The sequence below is a fragment of the Symphalangus syndactylus genome, chromosome 9 (genome assembly GCF_028878055.3).
Source record: "Symphalangus syndactylus isolate Jambi chromosome 9, NHGRI_mSymSyn1-v2.1_pri, whole genome shotgun sequence".
In the NCBI taxonomy this organism is placed as follows: Eukaryota; Metazoa; Chordata; class Mammalia; order Primates; family Hylobatidae; genus Symphalangus; species Symphalangus syndactylus.
Window position 1 is genome coordinate 51,259,787 of NC_072431.2, and position 14,845 is coordinate 51,274,631.

Sequence of the window (14,845 nt, forward strand, 5' to 3'; positions counted from 1 at the left end):
ACAACTGTCAGAAGACGCTATTAAAGACTCTTCCAACTACATACCTTCAAGTGCCAAATTTTCTTTATAAACTTTAACCAAAACAATATACAGGAACAGATTAAGTGCAGGAGCAGATATGAGAACACAGTTTACTTCTATTTGTAAAAATTGAGAAGTGCAAAAACAGAAAACTATGTATAGGAAAGAAGAGATTTCTTTTTTCACTCATTGCTAGGTTCATGGCTGAGGCCTCTATAACAAGACAATTGATAAGAGAAAAGCATAGAAATGTATTTAAGTTTTATGCGACATGGGAGCCTTCATAAGGTAATGAAGACCCAAATAAATAGAGAAACCTAGGTATTTTCATGCTAACTTTGATGAATAAGTGGATAGTTATGGAGAATTATGATCAGACAAAGAGAGTATGATTTAAAGGTAAACTGGGAGGAACTTAACATGGCTTGTTTGTTCAGATTCTTCTTTGTGTTCCCATGTCTTCAGAGGTAAAGACATTTGCTTCTTCTGTATATAGGGAGGGTACCTATACACAGAGGTTTTATTGCCAGCTTCAGGGGAGAAACTCAGGGAGACCTCATTGTTTCTATTTTCTCAGTGCCAAGGTGCCATATTTTGAGGCAGCATCTGAACTCCCATCAGATGCCATTCATCTTACAAAATTTTTGCTTTGGAAAATGTATTAATAGTTATTTTTTCTTAAAATATGTTATTCCTGGCTGCGTGTGGTGGCTCACGCCTGTAATCCCAGCACTTTGGGAGGCCAAGGCGGGCAGATCACAAGGTCAGGAGTTGGAGACCATTCTGGCCAACATAGTGAAACCCTGTCTCTACTAAAAGTACAAAAAAAAAAAAAAATTAGCTGGTTGTGGTTGTGTGTACCCGTAATCCCAGCTACTTGGGAGGCTGAGGCAACAGAATCACCTGAACCCTGGAGGCGGAGGTTGCAGTGAGCTGAGATCATGCAACTGCACTCCAGCCCAGGTGACAGTGCAAGACTCTGTCTCAGAAAAAAAAAAAAAAAAAGGTATTCCTGTTAACATGTAATTGGTCTATCACTATGATTATTTTTTCATGAACTAATAAATACTTCAAAATTTTCTCTCTCTTAATTTCTAATATGAGGAATATCAATAAATACACTCACACAAATAAGAGTTATTTGGTGTCCTTAATAACTAATTAAAATGTAAAAGGGCCCTAAGACTAAAAAATTTGGGCAGGTGATCTGAATTGTAAATCAAAAGCAGTAATTAAAGAATCCTTGGGTGAGTTTTTTAGACAATGCTGTAGTATAACACTGAAAAATCATTGTGATCCTTTTGCCTTATTTCCCATAATTATTCTTAGCAATAGTGGAGCCAGAATTTGAGTCCAAACAATCTGACTCAGTTATCTATACCTTTAACCACTAAGCCGTTTCATGTGTAGAAGAAACATGTACATTCAATAAATAGAAGCATCAAATTCAAACATAAAATTGTGCTTTCCTGGAAAACTTAGAGCAAACAGTAAGGTAAGATGTAAAAGAAAGAAAGAAAGAAAAAAGCTCATCCATAGATCCAGCCTTACCATGGATCTAATGGGTCACTTAAAACTGCTTAGATTTCAATTCCCTAAAATTTTTCCAATCTTATGTAATGCTTCCACTAACAGAATTGGTGATTAAGAAAGTACTTCTGTTACATGGGAGGAATAGAGTTCTCAGAAATGTTAAGATTTAACAAGTCTTAACAAAGCATTTTCCTGCCCAGAGAAGCTTGCCTTGACAGCAGAAAATAAATGCTTTAGGGGTGAATGGTGTTCACTTTCAGAGTGAGAAAGTTTTTGACCAGTTTCATAGGACTATCCTGTGCTACTGCTATGGGATGGGGCAGATTGGTATGGAGACTAATCCTTCCTGACCTCTTGAGTGTTAAGCCTACAACGTAAAACAGGAGAATCAATTGCACTTAACGTGTTAACATCTGAACAAACAGGTCACCAAATTGTCCAGCTGTTAAAGTGGAATTAACATATAGACAATCATTGGTCATGAAATGGTCTCCTCTTTCACAAAGGCCAAGGCCAGAGTATTTGACACTAAAACCTCCACTCAGATTAGTAAATTCCAGGCCCCCCTTCCTCCCAGGAGGTGGTCAAAGAAGAAAAGACTTCCTGAAATCTGCACATTCTCAAGATTATTGAGCTTTGCTAAGCAACAGGAAGATTGAGGAAGTTGTCAATTTAGTCATCAAAATGAAAATGACAAATTAAAAATGTTCCATATGCTGGAATAGGCATTGAAATTAAAAAAATGACGTTAGGAGACCAAGAAATAGAAACAAGTGTCTAAAATTATACAGTGAAACTGTAAATCAGTAGGGAAAGGATGTACCATGAGAAGTGTTAGAATTGCTGGTTAATACTTTCTTTTTTTTAATTTTATTGTTATTATACTTTAAGTTTTAGGGTACATGTGCACAATGTGCAGGTTTGTTACATATGTATACATGTGCCATGTTGGTGTGCTGCACCCATTAACTCGTCATTTAGCATTAGGTATATCTCCTAATGCTAATCCTCCCCTCTGCCCCCACCCCACAACAGTCCCCGGAGTGTGATGTTCCCCTTCCTGTGCCCATGTTTCCTCATTGTTCAATTCCCACCTATGAGTGAGAACATGCGGTGTTTGGTTTTTTGTCCTTGCGATAGTTTACTGAGAATGATGATTTCCAGTTTCATCCATGTCCCTACAAAGGACATGAACTCATCATTTTTTATGGCTGCATACTATTCCATGGTGTATATGTGCCATATTTTCTTAATCCAGTCTACTGTTGTTGGACATTTGGGTTGGTTCCAAGTCTTTGCTATTGTGACTAGTGCCACAATAAACATACGTGTGCATGTGTCTTTATAGCAGCATGATTTATAGTCCTTTGGGTATATACCCAGTAATGAGATGGCTGGGTCAAATGGTATTTCTAGTACTAGATCCCTGAGGAATCGCCACACTGACTTCCACAATGGTTGAACTAGTTTACAGTCCCACCAACAGTGTAAAAGTGTTCCCATTTCTCCACATCCTCTCCAGCACCTGTTGTTTCCTGACTTTTTAATGATGGCCATTCTAACTGGTGTGAGATGGTATCTCATTGTGGTTTTGATTTGCATTTCTCTGATGGCCAGTGATGATGAGCATTTTTTCATGTGTTTTTTTGGCTGCATAAATGTCTTCTTTTGAGAAGTGTCTGTTCATGTCCTTCACCCACTTTTTGATGGGGTTGTTTGTTTTTTTCTTGTAAACTTGTTTGAGTTCATTGTAGATTCTAGATATTAGCCCTTTGTCAGATCAGTAGGTTGCGAAAATTTTCTCCCATTTTGTAGCTTGCCTGTTCACTCTGATGGTAGTTTCTTTTGCTGTGCAGAAGCTCTTTAGTTTAATTAGATCCCATTTGTCAATTTTGGCTTTTGTTGCCATTGCTTTTGGTGTTTTAGACATGAAGTCCTTGCCCATGCCTATGTCCTGAATGGTAATGCCTAGGTTTTCTTCTAGGGTTTTTATGGTTTTAGGTCTAACATGTAAGTCTTTAATCCATCTTGAATTAATTTTTATAGATTCAATGCCATCCCCATCAATCTACCAATGACTTTCTTCACAGAATTGGAAAAAACTACTTTAAAGTTCATGTGGAACCAAAAAAGAGCCCGCATCGCCAAGTCCATCCTAAGCCAAAAGAACAAAGCTGGAGGCATCACCCTACCTGACTTCAAACTATACTACAAGGCTATAGTAACCAAAACAGCATGGTACTGGTACCAAAACAGAGATAGAGATCAATGGAACAGAACAGAGCCCTCAGAAATAACACCGCATATCTACAACTATCTGATCTTTGACAAACCTGACAAAAACAAGCAATGGAGAAAGGATTCCCTATTTAATAAATGGTGCTGGGAAAACTGGCTAGCCATATGTAGAAAGCTGAAACTGGATCCCTTCCTTACACCTTATACAAAAATTAATTCAAGATGGTTAATACTTTCTTGAAAAAAAAATGTTATATCCCTACCTCACAACAAATAAAAACAAATTCTGAGGTACAAGTATAAAACAAATGCTTAATATAATTGGCTTTATGGCAAGAAGAAGAAAAGAAAGAAAAGGAGAGAAAAGGAGACAGAGAGGGAGGGAGGGAAGAAGGAAGGAAGAAAGGAAAGAAGGACAAAATTTTAAGAAATTTTTAACTAAATGGAAAAATATTGGTAGCATTTATATCAGAATTACTCTTGTTAATATATAAATAATTCTAATAAATTAAGTGAAAGACATACAATCATAGAAAAACAAGCAAAAGATACATAGAGGCTATTCACAAAATAAATGAAAATGAGCATTAAATATGTGAATACATCTTCAATCTCACTAATGGCAAAAACCACAATTACTTTTGCATCAACCTAATAAATAAATGCAAATTAAAATAACAATCAATTATCTTTTTTTCTTCTACATTGGCAAATCATTTTCTTTTTATTGTAAGCATGTAATTCTAAGTTCTGAAGAGAGTACACTTAGGTGATGTGGCCTTCAGGAGGTGATTGAGTCCAGAGGGCTCTACCCCTATGGAAAGGCTTGACAGAGGAAGATTGTTCCTTTTTGCCCTTCGCCTTCTGCCATGTGAGGACATAGTGTTCTCCTCTGGAGGACACAGCATTTAAGTCACTATCTTGGAAGCAGAGGGTGCACCCTCAGCAGACAATGAACCTGGACTTTGGGCCTTGATCCTGGACTTTCCACTCCCTAGAACTGTGAGAAATTTCCATTCTTCATAAATTGTTCAGCATATGGTATTTTGTTATAGCGGCACAAGACAAAGAGATAAAGAAAAGTCCATGCAGTTACACTGCTAGGAGGAGTATAAAATTGTATAACCACTCTGTAAGGAAATGTATCAATATATATCAAACACCTTTAGAAAGAACATATCTTTTAATTAAACAACCTGCTTTAAGATTTTAACCTAAAATAATTTATCAGTATGCTTACAAAGGGTTTGGCGGGAAATCTATAATTTAATGCTTCAGTAGGGAGACTAGTTACATGAATTACTTTACAAAGGCAAAATAGAATACTGTCACAATTAAACATTATGATAAAGATGTCTGTTTTTACAATGAATTGATAATGAAAATATATATTTTTGTGAAAAAACACAGGATTCAAAATGGTTCATATAGGATTATCCTAATATAAAGAAAAAATATGTATGTGTTAAGTCTGAATAGTAATACCCCCAAATGTTAACAGTGGTTATTTTTAAGAATTGAAATTTTGGTGATTTTTTACTTTCTTTTTCTCTATTTCATTTTATAATTTCTGTTCAATAACCATGTACTACTTATGTTATTTTAAAACATTTAAAGAAAGGCTGAAAAATTGTACCTCCAATAGTAATTTTTAAACATACACTTTAATTTAGAGAAGTGTTAAATTTACAAAACAAAATGTGAACATAATCTAAACAGAGAATTCTCATAAACCTCACACCCAACTTACTATATTATCAACTTACATTACTATGGTACATTTGTCACAATTAATGAAACAACATTAATATATTACCTTTAACCAAAGTCCATACTTTATTCAGAATCCCTTAGTTTTTACTTAATTTCTTTTTCTGTTCTAGGGTATCCCATTCAGGATACCATATTACATTTAGTCACCATGTCTCCTTAGGATCCTTTTGGCTGTGACAATCTCAGACTTTCTTTATTTTTAATTTCCTTGACAGTTTTGAGAAGTACTGGTCAGGTATTTTCTAGAATATCCCTTAACTGGTATTTGTCTTATGCTTTTCTCATGATTAGACTGAGGTTATGAGTTTTGGGAAAGAAGACCACAAAGGAAAAGTGCATACTGTCAACATGCCATGAATATTGACATTCTCCTTGATCCCCTGTCTGAGGTAGTATCCATCAGTTTTCTCCCCTGTAAAGTCACACCCCCTCCTCCCCCTTTATGTGCTTCATTCTTTGAAAGGAGGTTACTAAGCCGAGCCCACACTTTTTTTTTTTTTTTTTTGAGTCAGAGTCTCGCTCTGTCACCCAGGCTGGAGTGCAGTGGTGCGATCTCAGTTCACTGCAACCTCTGCCTCCTGGATTCAAGCAAGTAGCTGGAATTACAGGGGCCCACCACCATGTCTGGCTTTTTTTTTTTTTTTTTTTTTTTGTAGTATTTTTAGTAGAGATGAGGTTTCACCATGTTGGCCAGGCTGGTCTCTTTGGCCAGGCTGGTCTTGAACGCCTGACCTCGTGATCCCCCGACCTCGACCTCTCAAAGTGCTAGGGTTACAGGTGTGAGCCACCATGCCCAGCTGCATAGCCCATACTTTAAGGAGTGGGTGGTTCTGTTCACCTCTGTAAGAGTGAAATATCTACATAAATTATTTGGAGTTCTTCTGAATGGGAAATTTGCCTTTTATATGTGTGTTTTTAACCATTTGTTATATTAGTATTGGCTTTCAGATATTTATTCTATACTTTAGGTTATAATCCATAACTACCCTATTTTGTTGTTCAGATTGCTTCAATACTTTGGCTAGAGGGAATGCTTTCAGTTGGCTCTTTGTGACTCCTTGACATACCCCCATCATGTGCATGTCTGTGTATGTGTGTGTGTTTGAGTGTATGTGTTTGAGAACTTTCTTACTTTCTGGCACTACAGGGTGCTCCAGACTCATATTGTATATTTGCTGCCCCAGTTCCAGACTTAGCCGTTTCTTCAAGAAGGCCTGTTTCCTTTTATAAGAAAATGGTATTAGAAATCAATATGTAAGCTCTAGGTATGCTTGTTGCTACTAGAGTGTTATTGTTTCTAGGCCATCTCATCTGACAGAGCAAGGGAATGTATGTGTGTATACTAGCCCAAGTATATACACAGATCTATAAATACCTTTATTAACCATGTGTGTTTATCTCAAGCTAAACATGAACTCATGTTCATGTCTCCAAATCAAATCATTCTTACCACATTGATCATTCTAGCCTCCTCAACTTGCTTGCCTGTAACCTCTCACTCCAACAGAGACATCTGGCTATCACCAACTGCCATCTCTTTGTTTAATTGTTTGATTTCGGTTTACATGTATAGAAATTTTGTTTTGTTTTGTTTTGTTTTTTGAGATGAGTCTCACCGTCACCCAGGTGCTGGAAGGCAGGGGCATGATCTGGGTTCACTGCAACTTCTGCCTCCCAGGTTCAAGCGATTCTCATGCCTCAGCCTCCCAAGTAGCTGGGATTACATGTTAGAATTGTTTATCTCTACACCTATGGGAAACACCTTTATCAACTAAACTCTTATATACAGCTCTTTTTTGCCTTGATTCTTACAAAGTCCACCCATTTTCAAAGTTAGGTCAGCTCCATTTTCTCCTACCTCCTTCAGTGAAGCCAACTGAAACCTTTGTAATACAGTTAGATTCATTTATTATAATCTGCAGTCCATTCAGAGATCTTTCAACCTCCTAAATGAATTTTTTGTTTGCATACATTAAGACTCACACAACATCCTGTAAAATTCTATGGGTTTTGACAAATGCAGCAATGGGTCTGTTTACCATCTCTATACTATTGTTTTTTCCAGGCTATTCAGGTTATCTATTTCCGCTTGTGTGGATTTTGACCAAGGAATTAATCTACTTCATCTAAGTTATCCAACATCTTTAATACTATAAATTTCCCTTAAGCATTGCTTTTGCTATACCCCAAAATTTTGATATCTTGTATTTTCATTTTTATTAAGATATTTTAAATAACTATCTTGAGACATTCTTTGACTCATCTGTTGTCTAGATGTGTTGTTTAATTTCCAAATATTTTGAAATTTTCTAGTTATCTTTCTATTATTGATTTCTGCTTTAATTGTATTTTTTATAACTTCCATTCTTTTAAATTTGTTAATGTGTGTTTTATGGATCAATATGTCATGTTGGAAAATGTTTCGAGTGAACTTAAGAAGAATGTGTATTCTGCCTCTGTTGGATGGAGAATCAAGTTGACAGCGCTATTCAGGTCAACTATATCATTGTTGATTTTCTGCCTGCTTTCTATATCAATTACTGACAGATGAGTGATTAAGGCTCCAACTGTGATAGTGCATTTGTCTAGTTCCATCAGTTTTTGCCTCATGTATTTTAGTAGTCTCTTATTAGGTGCATACATGTTTAGGGTTATTATATATTCTTGAACATTATAGTTATGTAATGCCCCCTTATCATTATATAATATCTCTTTATCATTAGATAATATCATTTCTATTCCTAAGCATTTTCCTTGTTCTGAAGTCAGCTTTGTCTGAAACTAACATAGACATAGCTACTTCAGATTTCTTTTGATTACTTTTAGCATAGTAACATAGCATATCTCTATTCATTCTATCTGAGTTATATTTAAAGTACCCTTCTTATACAAACTCTGGCAATCTCTGTGTTTTAATTGATGCCTTTAGATAATCATATATAAAGTAATTATTGATAAAGTTGGATAAATATCTGCTAGGTTCATAGTTATTTTCTATTTGTGGCATTTGCTTTTTATTTTTCATTCCTATTGTTCTCCCTTCTCCAGTTTTAATTAAGCATTGAAAATGATTCTACATTATCTTTTCTCTTACCATAACAATTATGCTTTTAAAAAAATTATGGTGGTTTTCTAGATTTTGCCGTGCAAATTTTTAATAATTTAAGTTTGTCTTCAAATAGCCCTATATTACTTTATAAGTAGTGTAAGTACATAATATTCCCAATTTCTCTCTCTCATCCCTTGAGACATTATTGTTATTCATTTTACTTATTCATATGCTATGATCACTCAATATATTACCATTGTTACATTAAACAATGTAAAATTATCAGATCAATTAAAATATAAAAAATAAAAGATTGTATTTTCCTTTCATTTATTCTTTGATATTATTTCTTTCTTTACGTGTAACCAAATTTCCAACCTATATCATTTTCTTCCTGCCTGAAGAACTTTTTCACGCAGGGTAGGTCTGCTCATAATCAATTGTCTTAATTATAGATGCTTTTTTCCCTCCTCATCAACACTTTAAACATTTCACTTCTCTCACTTCTCGTTTGCATGGTTTCTGATGAGAAGTCTTCTGTAATTGTTATCCTTGACTCTCTTTAATGCCTTCCCAAGCACCCGTCTCAGCTTCTTTCAAGATTTTCTAATTGTTTTTGTTTTTTTGCAGTATGAATATAATATACTTAGGTATGTTTTCTTGATATTCATCCTGCTAGGGCTCTCTGAGCTTCCTGGATCATGGATTTATGGTTTGGTGTGTGTCATTAATTTTGGAAAATTCTTGACCATTAATATTTCAAGTGTTTTTTCCTGTTCCAATTGTTCTTTCTTCTCCTTTTGGTATTCCAATAATGCATAGTTTACACCTGTTGAAAAAATATTCCTAGCTCTTGCTGTTGGGTGTTATGATATTCTTTTTATCTTTTCTTATTTTAGTTTGGAAAGTTTTTATTGTCCTATTTTCAGGTTCACTGATTATTTTATTGGTCATATCAAGTCTACTGATAAGCCTATCAGAGGCATTTTCTGTTTCTGTTTCAGTACTTTTTATTTCCAGACTTTTCTTTTTGTACTTTCTTAGAGCTTCCTTTCTTTACTTACATTACCTATCTGTACTTTACATGCTGTCTACTTTTTCTGTTAGACCCCTTAACATACTAACGATAGTTATTTCAAGTTCCTGGTCTAATAATTCTAACCTCTGTGTAACATATGAATCTGGTTCTTATGGTTGCTTTGTTTCTTCACTGTTTTTTTTTTTTTTCTTACTTCTTGGCCTGCTGATTAAATAGACCTTTAGTGTGGAGTTTTATGTTAATCTGGCTAGGAGCTAGACTGTTTTTAATATTTGCTGTATCTGTAGTTGTCAGAGGCCTCGTATTCCTCGAGTATTCTTTTTACTCGTCTCCCTCATTTACTTTGGCCTTCTCTAAATATTCCTCCTCAGAGAGTGGGTCTTACAACTTTTTCAACTGTGACCTACTGTAATTATATTTATACTGGAGCCTTGCTGATGTGGGGGTAAGATACGGGGGAGGGGAATGTTCTATTATGTTCCAATTACACCTCAGGCTTTTAGTGAGCCTGTGTCTCTGGGCTCTGACTTTCGCAAGTGTTTTTCAATGATATAGCCCCTCCCCATCCCACTTTCCTACTTTCCTGACTACAGTGTTCCCAATTTATCTCCTTGAAGTCCTGATCTCTGTTGACTATTCCCTCCATACACACAACCACACTTTGGTGAGACTAGAAGGCTCAAGGGGGATAAAGTAGAAGAAATGCCCTTCTCCAACTGGGATAAGGATCTGTAAAAATATTTTCCCTGCAGAGTAGGGCTCTGTTATAGGGAAAGCTCTGGATGTATTTTACAATAATTACTTTTATCTCCCTTTATCAAAGCCATGAGATCTCAGCTATTTATCATGATTGCCCAGTGTGATTTCTGGAGTTAAAGCCCTTAAAGGGGTGAAGCTCCCCAGTACTACAGCCCCCATGGAGCTTCTCACTCTCAGAGTAGTAGTCCACATTCTGACTCCAGCGATTCACCAAATCACCAGTTAAGTGTCTTACCAGTTTATGAGCTCCAGCTGCTTCTGCTACTGGTCCACTGATCTTAGCTGTCATTCTCTCCATGTGCCTGTTTCTCCCAATTTCAGGGTGTTGGTTTGCCCTACAACCATCCAACTTTCTCTTGTAGTAGTATTTAAATACAGCATGGAAATGATCACTCTCATTTCAGAGCTGAAACCAGAAGTCTCTAATAACAATTTAAAACATTATCTTCATAGCTAGCTCTACATAAAGTAAATAGACTTGGATTAGTGTTTCTTCTTTTTATGTGATATTTGGCATCTTTTTTTCTTTTCCACAACGATATGTCATTTCAATGTGCTCAGTGGTTGGTTGATGATAACAAAATATCTGGATATTGGGTATATAAATGATGAGTCAAAGAGGTTTCATGCAGCATTTTACAACTTTTATTTCTTCCTTTCTACCTCTATTTAAATACTACCACTACTAATAAAAACAATAAAATCTTAATCAGATGGATTGTCAGTTGTCCACTATTCTGAATAACAGCTCCACTAGGCTGAACAGCCAGTCCCATTAGGCATGTCTAGAGTTAACGGTTAGCTCTTTGAAGGTCCACTGAGGATTCTGTAGACTAGAGATGTACAGGATGGGGTTATAGAGGCAGACTGTCCAACAAAGATTTTCTTCTTGGAAAACAGTGTGGGATTAAGCCTCTTGCTCAGCTTGTTAGGGATTCCCTTCTCCCTCCTTTGCTAAAAGCAAATCAAATCATGAAAGCTTCCTCAGTTAAGAGATGGAGTAGGGTTTGGGTAAGAAGAAAGCAGTGAGCATTCCTGGCATTAACTCACTCTACAAAGGGTTGTGTTGCTGGGGCTCCACATTCAGACACTAATGAGTCTTTGCTGTTGAATAGTTTTGGCTGCCTTTACCCTTTCCTTTGTGCCTGCCCATAAAGACAGTTGGAAAGCTAGCCGCCACCACCACCACCACCACTACTCCAGAAATGGCATTTGTTCTGTCAGAAAGAATGAACAGCGTTGGTTACTGTAACCATCACCCTTGATCTCCCATTCCACTATCCCTGGAAAAAAAACCACAAATGTAAATATTGATATTGGGCACATAAAAATTGACCATAAAGAAAAAGCCATCTGTTAGTTGTTTTGGTTTTATTTATTTAGCCCAATAGGTTGCGACATTTTAGTTGTTTTTGTTTTTTTCTTTGCTCTGCTCCTTCTTCTCCTCCTCTTTCTCCTTCATCTCCTACTGAGATAATCCAGATAATCAGGAAGTTGGTTCTTTTTATAGAATGAATTTATACAATTATTTCACTCTTACTGTGAAACTTTCCAAACCCTTAGCTAATTACTACTAAATCTGTGGAATAATTAAGAGGACAGATTCTGTATATTTTCTATAGTGGTAGTGCTTTAAATGTGAAATGAATATGTCTTTTTTCTCTCCCTCCACTTTCGTCTGCTGCTACCTTGTAACATTCCTTCAGGAATGTGAAGTTCCTGTCATTTGCAAGGGATCACGTAGCCTTCAGATATTGCCTTTGGAGTCTCCACTTTGCTCACACAATTATAAAAATCTTCTCCAGTGAACATTGCATATTTTCTATATTTTGGTTACTGCCTTTAACAAAGGGGGCTATCATGAGGAAATGCGGACTTTCTCTTGCAATTTATGTGTGCATGTGTGTGCGACAGGGAAGGAAATTAGAGGTTAGACATCCCTGCCTTGAATACTTATTCTAATGAAGTTACGACTGTGTGTGTTTGGCACACATGTATAGTATTCATGCTGAATAAGAGGCTATACAAATTACAGTTTTGCATAAATGAATAATTTCATATATGTTGATAATTCATGCACTGTCAAGTGATCCAAAGAACACTGATGCTTTCCAAGTTTTTTTTCATCCTTTTGCTCAAAGGGACATGATTAGATACTTTCTTTAATATGAGAGGAGAATGAAACAAATGCTCCGCCTGACACACATCCCACAACTTGACAGACTGTAGCGTTGACCTTCAACGTGTGCCTGCTTTTTGTGTCTCAGCAGACCAGAACGCCAACTGTTATTTCTTCTCCCTGTGGAAAGACTGGTAAATGTTACCCAGATGAAAGAAGAGAAGATTCTATTAAATGTGGTCTATAGCTAATTCCACGAGGCAGCATTGTGATACTTTAGCCAACGCAGCATTGTTCATGGTTTCCTACAGTCGTCTTTTCTCCAGGGCCCCTCAAATTGGACCTCTTTGGAAGGTGTGAATTCAGAAAGTGATGGGCATGATGGCCATTGGTTCCAAAAGAGAAACAAATCTTTTACATAGTATTAATGTCTTACTTTTAAATATGCAGTGACTATTTGGTAATGTAAATTTTTATATATAAGGACAATTACATGGTTTTGTCAGAGGTTCCAGCTTGAGTTCAGGCTCATTTAGGGACAGGTCTGGGCGTGTGTGATTAACTGCTTATGTTGGCCAGATAGAAGCTATTAGCTGAGGGGCTAGAGAATCTTCTCAGATAATAACAGTATAGCCTATTCAGGAGAAGGAGGAGTTATGCACTAAGACGCTGAGTAAGCTGCAAAGTCATATTTGTGATACTGAGCACGGTATAGTAGCTCCTATGCAATCTACACCTAGCCTAAGCCATGATTACCTATGTAGATTCTAAGAATAAACTCAGATACACATGGAAACAAAACAACAGTATTGAAGGAGCTGTTTCACCAAATATTCTAAGATACTAGAGTGGAAATAGGGCTGAGTTGAGAAGTATTTAGTAAAATATGACAGATAGGGGAAAAGCCATTAAACATTACAAAAGTTACTGAGTTTCAGCTGGGTTTTATGAGGGCACTGAGAAATGGAGTATTGCCTGCTCTTTGGCGAGTATTCATATTTTCAAGCACTTGAAAAGCTCTCCCTGAGGACACCTAAGGATATCTGGAAGGGACTTTGCTGAGGCCTAGAGGTCCCATGTTAGCAAAGACAGTGATAACTGAATTATTACTGTGAATTTGATTTTATTAATCCCTATGGGATGGTGAACACTGAGAAAAGGCAGTAAAATTTGTTTTACATTTGAGCTATTCCTCATTATATTTTCTACTTTCAATGCCACCTTCAATGTCGCACACAGGCTGAAAGAAATCAACTTCTGTGCACTTTTTTTTTTTTTTTTTTTGTGAGACGGAGTCTCGCTCTGTCGCCCAGGCTGGAGTGCAGTGGTGCCATCTCGGCTCACTACGAGCTCCGCCTCCCGGGTTCACGCCATTCTCCTGCCTCAGCCTCTCCGAGTAGCTGGGACTACAGGCGCCCAGCACGACGCCCGGCTAATTTTTTGTATTTTTAGTAGAGACTGGGTTTCACCATGTTAGCCAGGATGGTCTTGATCTCCTGACCTTGTGATCCGCCTGCCTTGGCCTCCCAAATTGCTGGAATTACGGGCATGAGCCACTGCGTCCGGCCTATGTGCACATGTTTAAACAAGATCATTTCTCGGCTAACATAAGCTGGGACTATGACAATGGGAATTTTAAAAAATGAAGTAAAGACTAGAAGCACAAAAGATTAGAGGAAATAAGTCATCTATTTAAATTGCATTTTTCCTAAAGTGGATCTATTTGATCTATTGTGATATTTCAGAATTTTGTTACCTTTTTAAATATAAACTATATCAAAACAAGCAAAACGAGAGTTTCTGAAGGAGAATTTAAGCATCATTTTCCTATTCTCTGACTCTATAAGAATTAATCAGGTAATGAATCAACTAGCTATTAGTTATTGTGTATCTTTTTATTATCATTATTATACTTTGTTTTAGGGTACATGTGCACAACGTGCAGGTTTGTTACATATGTATACATGTGCCATGTTGGTGTGCTGCACCCATTAACTCGTCATTTGGCATTAGGTATATCTCCTAATGCTATCCCTCCCTCCCCATCCTCCCGCCTTACAACAGTCCCCAGTGTGTGATGTTCCCCTTCCTATGTCCATGTGTTCTCATTGTTCAATTCCCACCTATGAGTGAGAACATGCGGTGTTTGGTTTTTGGTCCTTGCGATAGTTTGCTGAGAATGATGGTTTCCAGCTTCATCCATGTCCCTACAAAGGACATGAACTCATCATTTTTTATGGCTGCATAGTATTCCATGGTATATATGTGCCATATTTTCTTAATCCAGTCTATCATTGTTGGACATTTGGGTTAG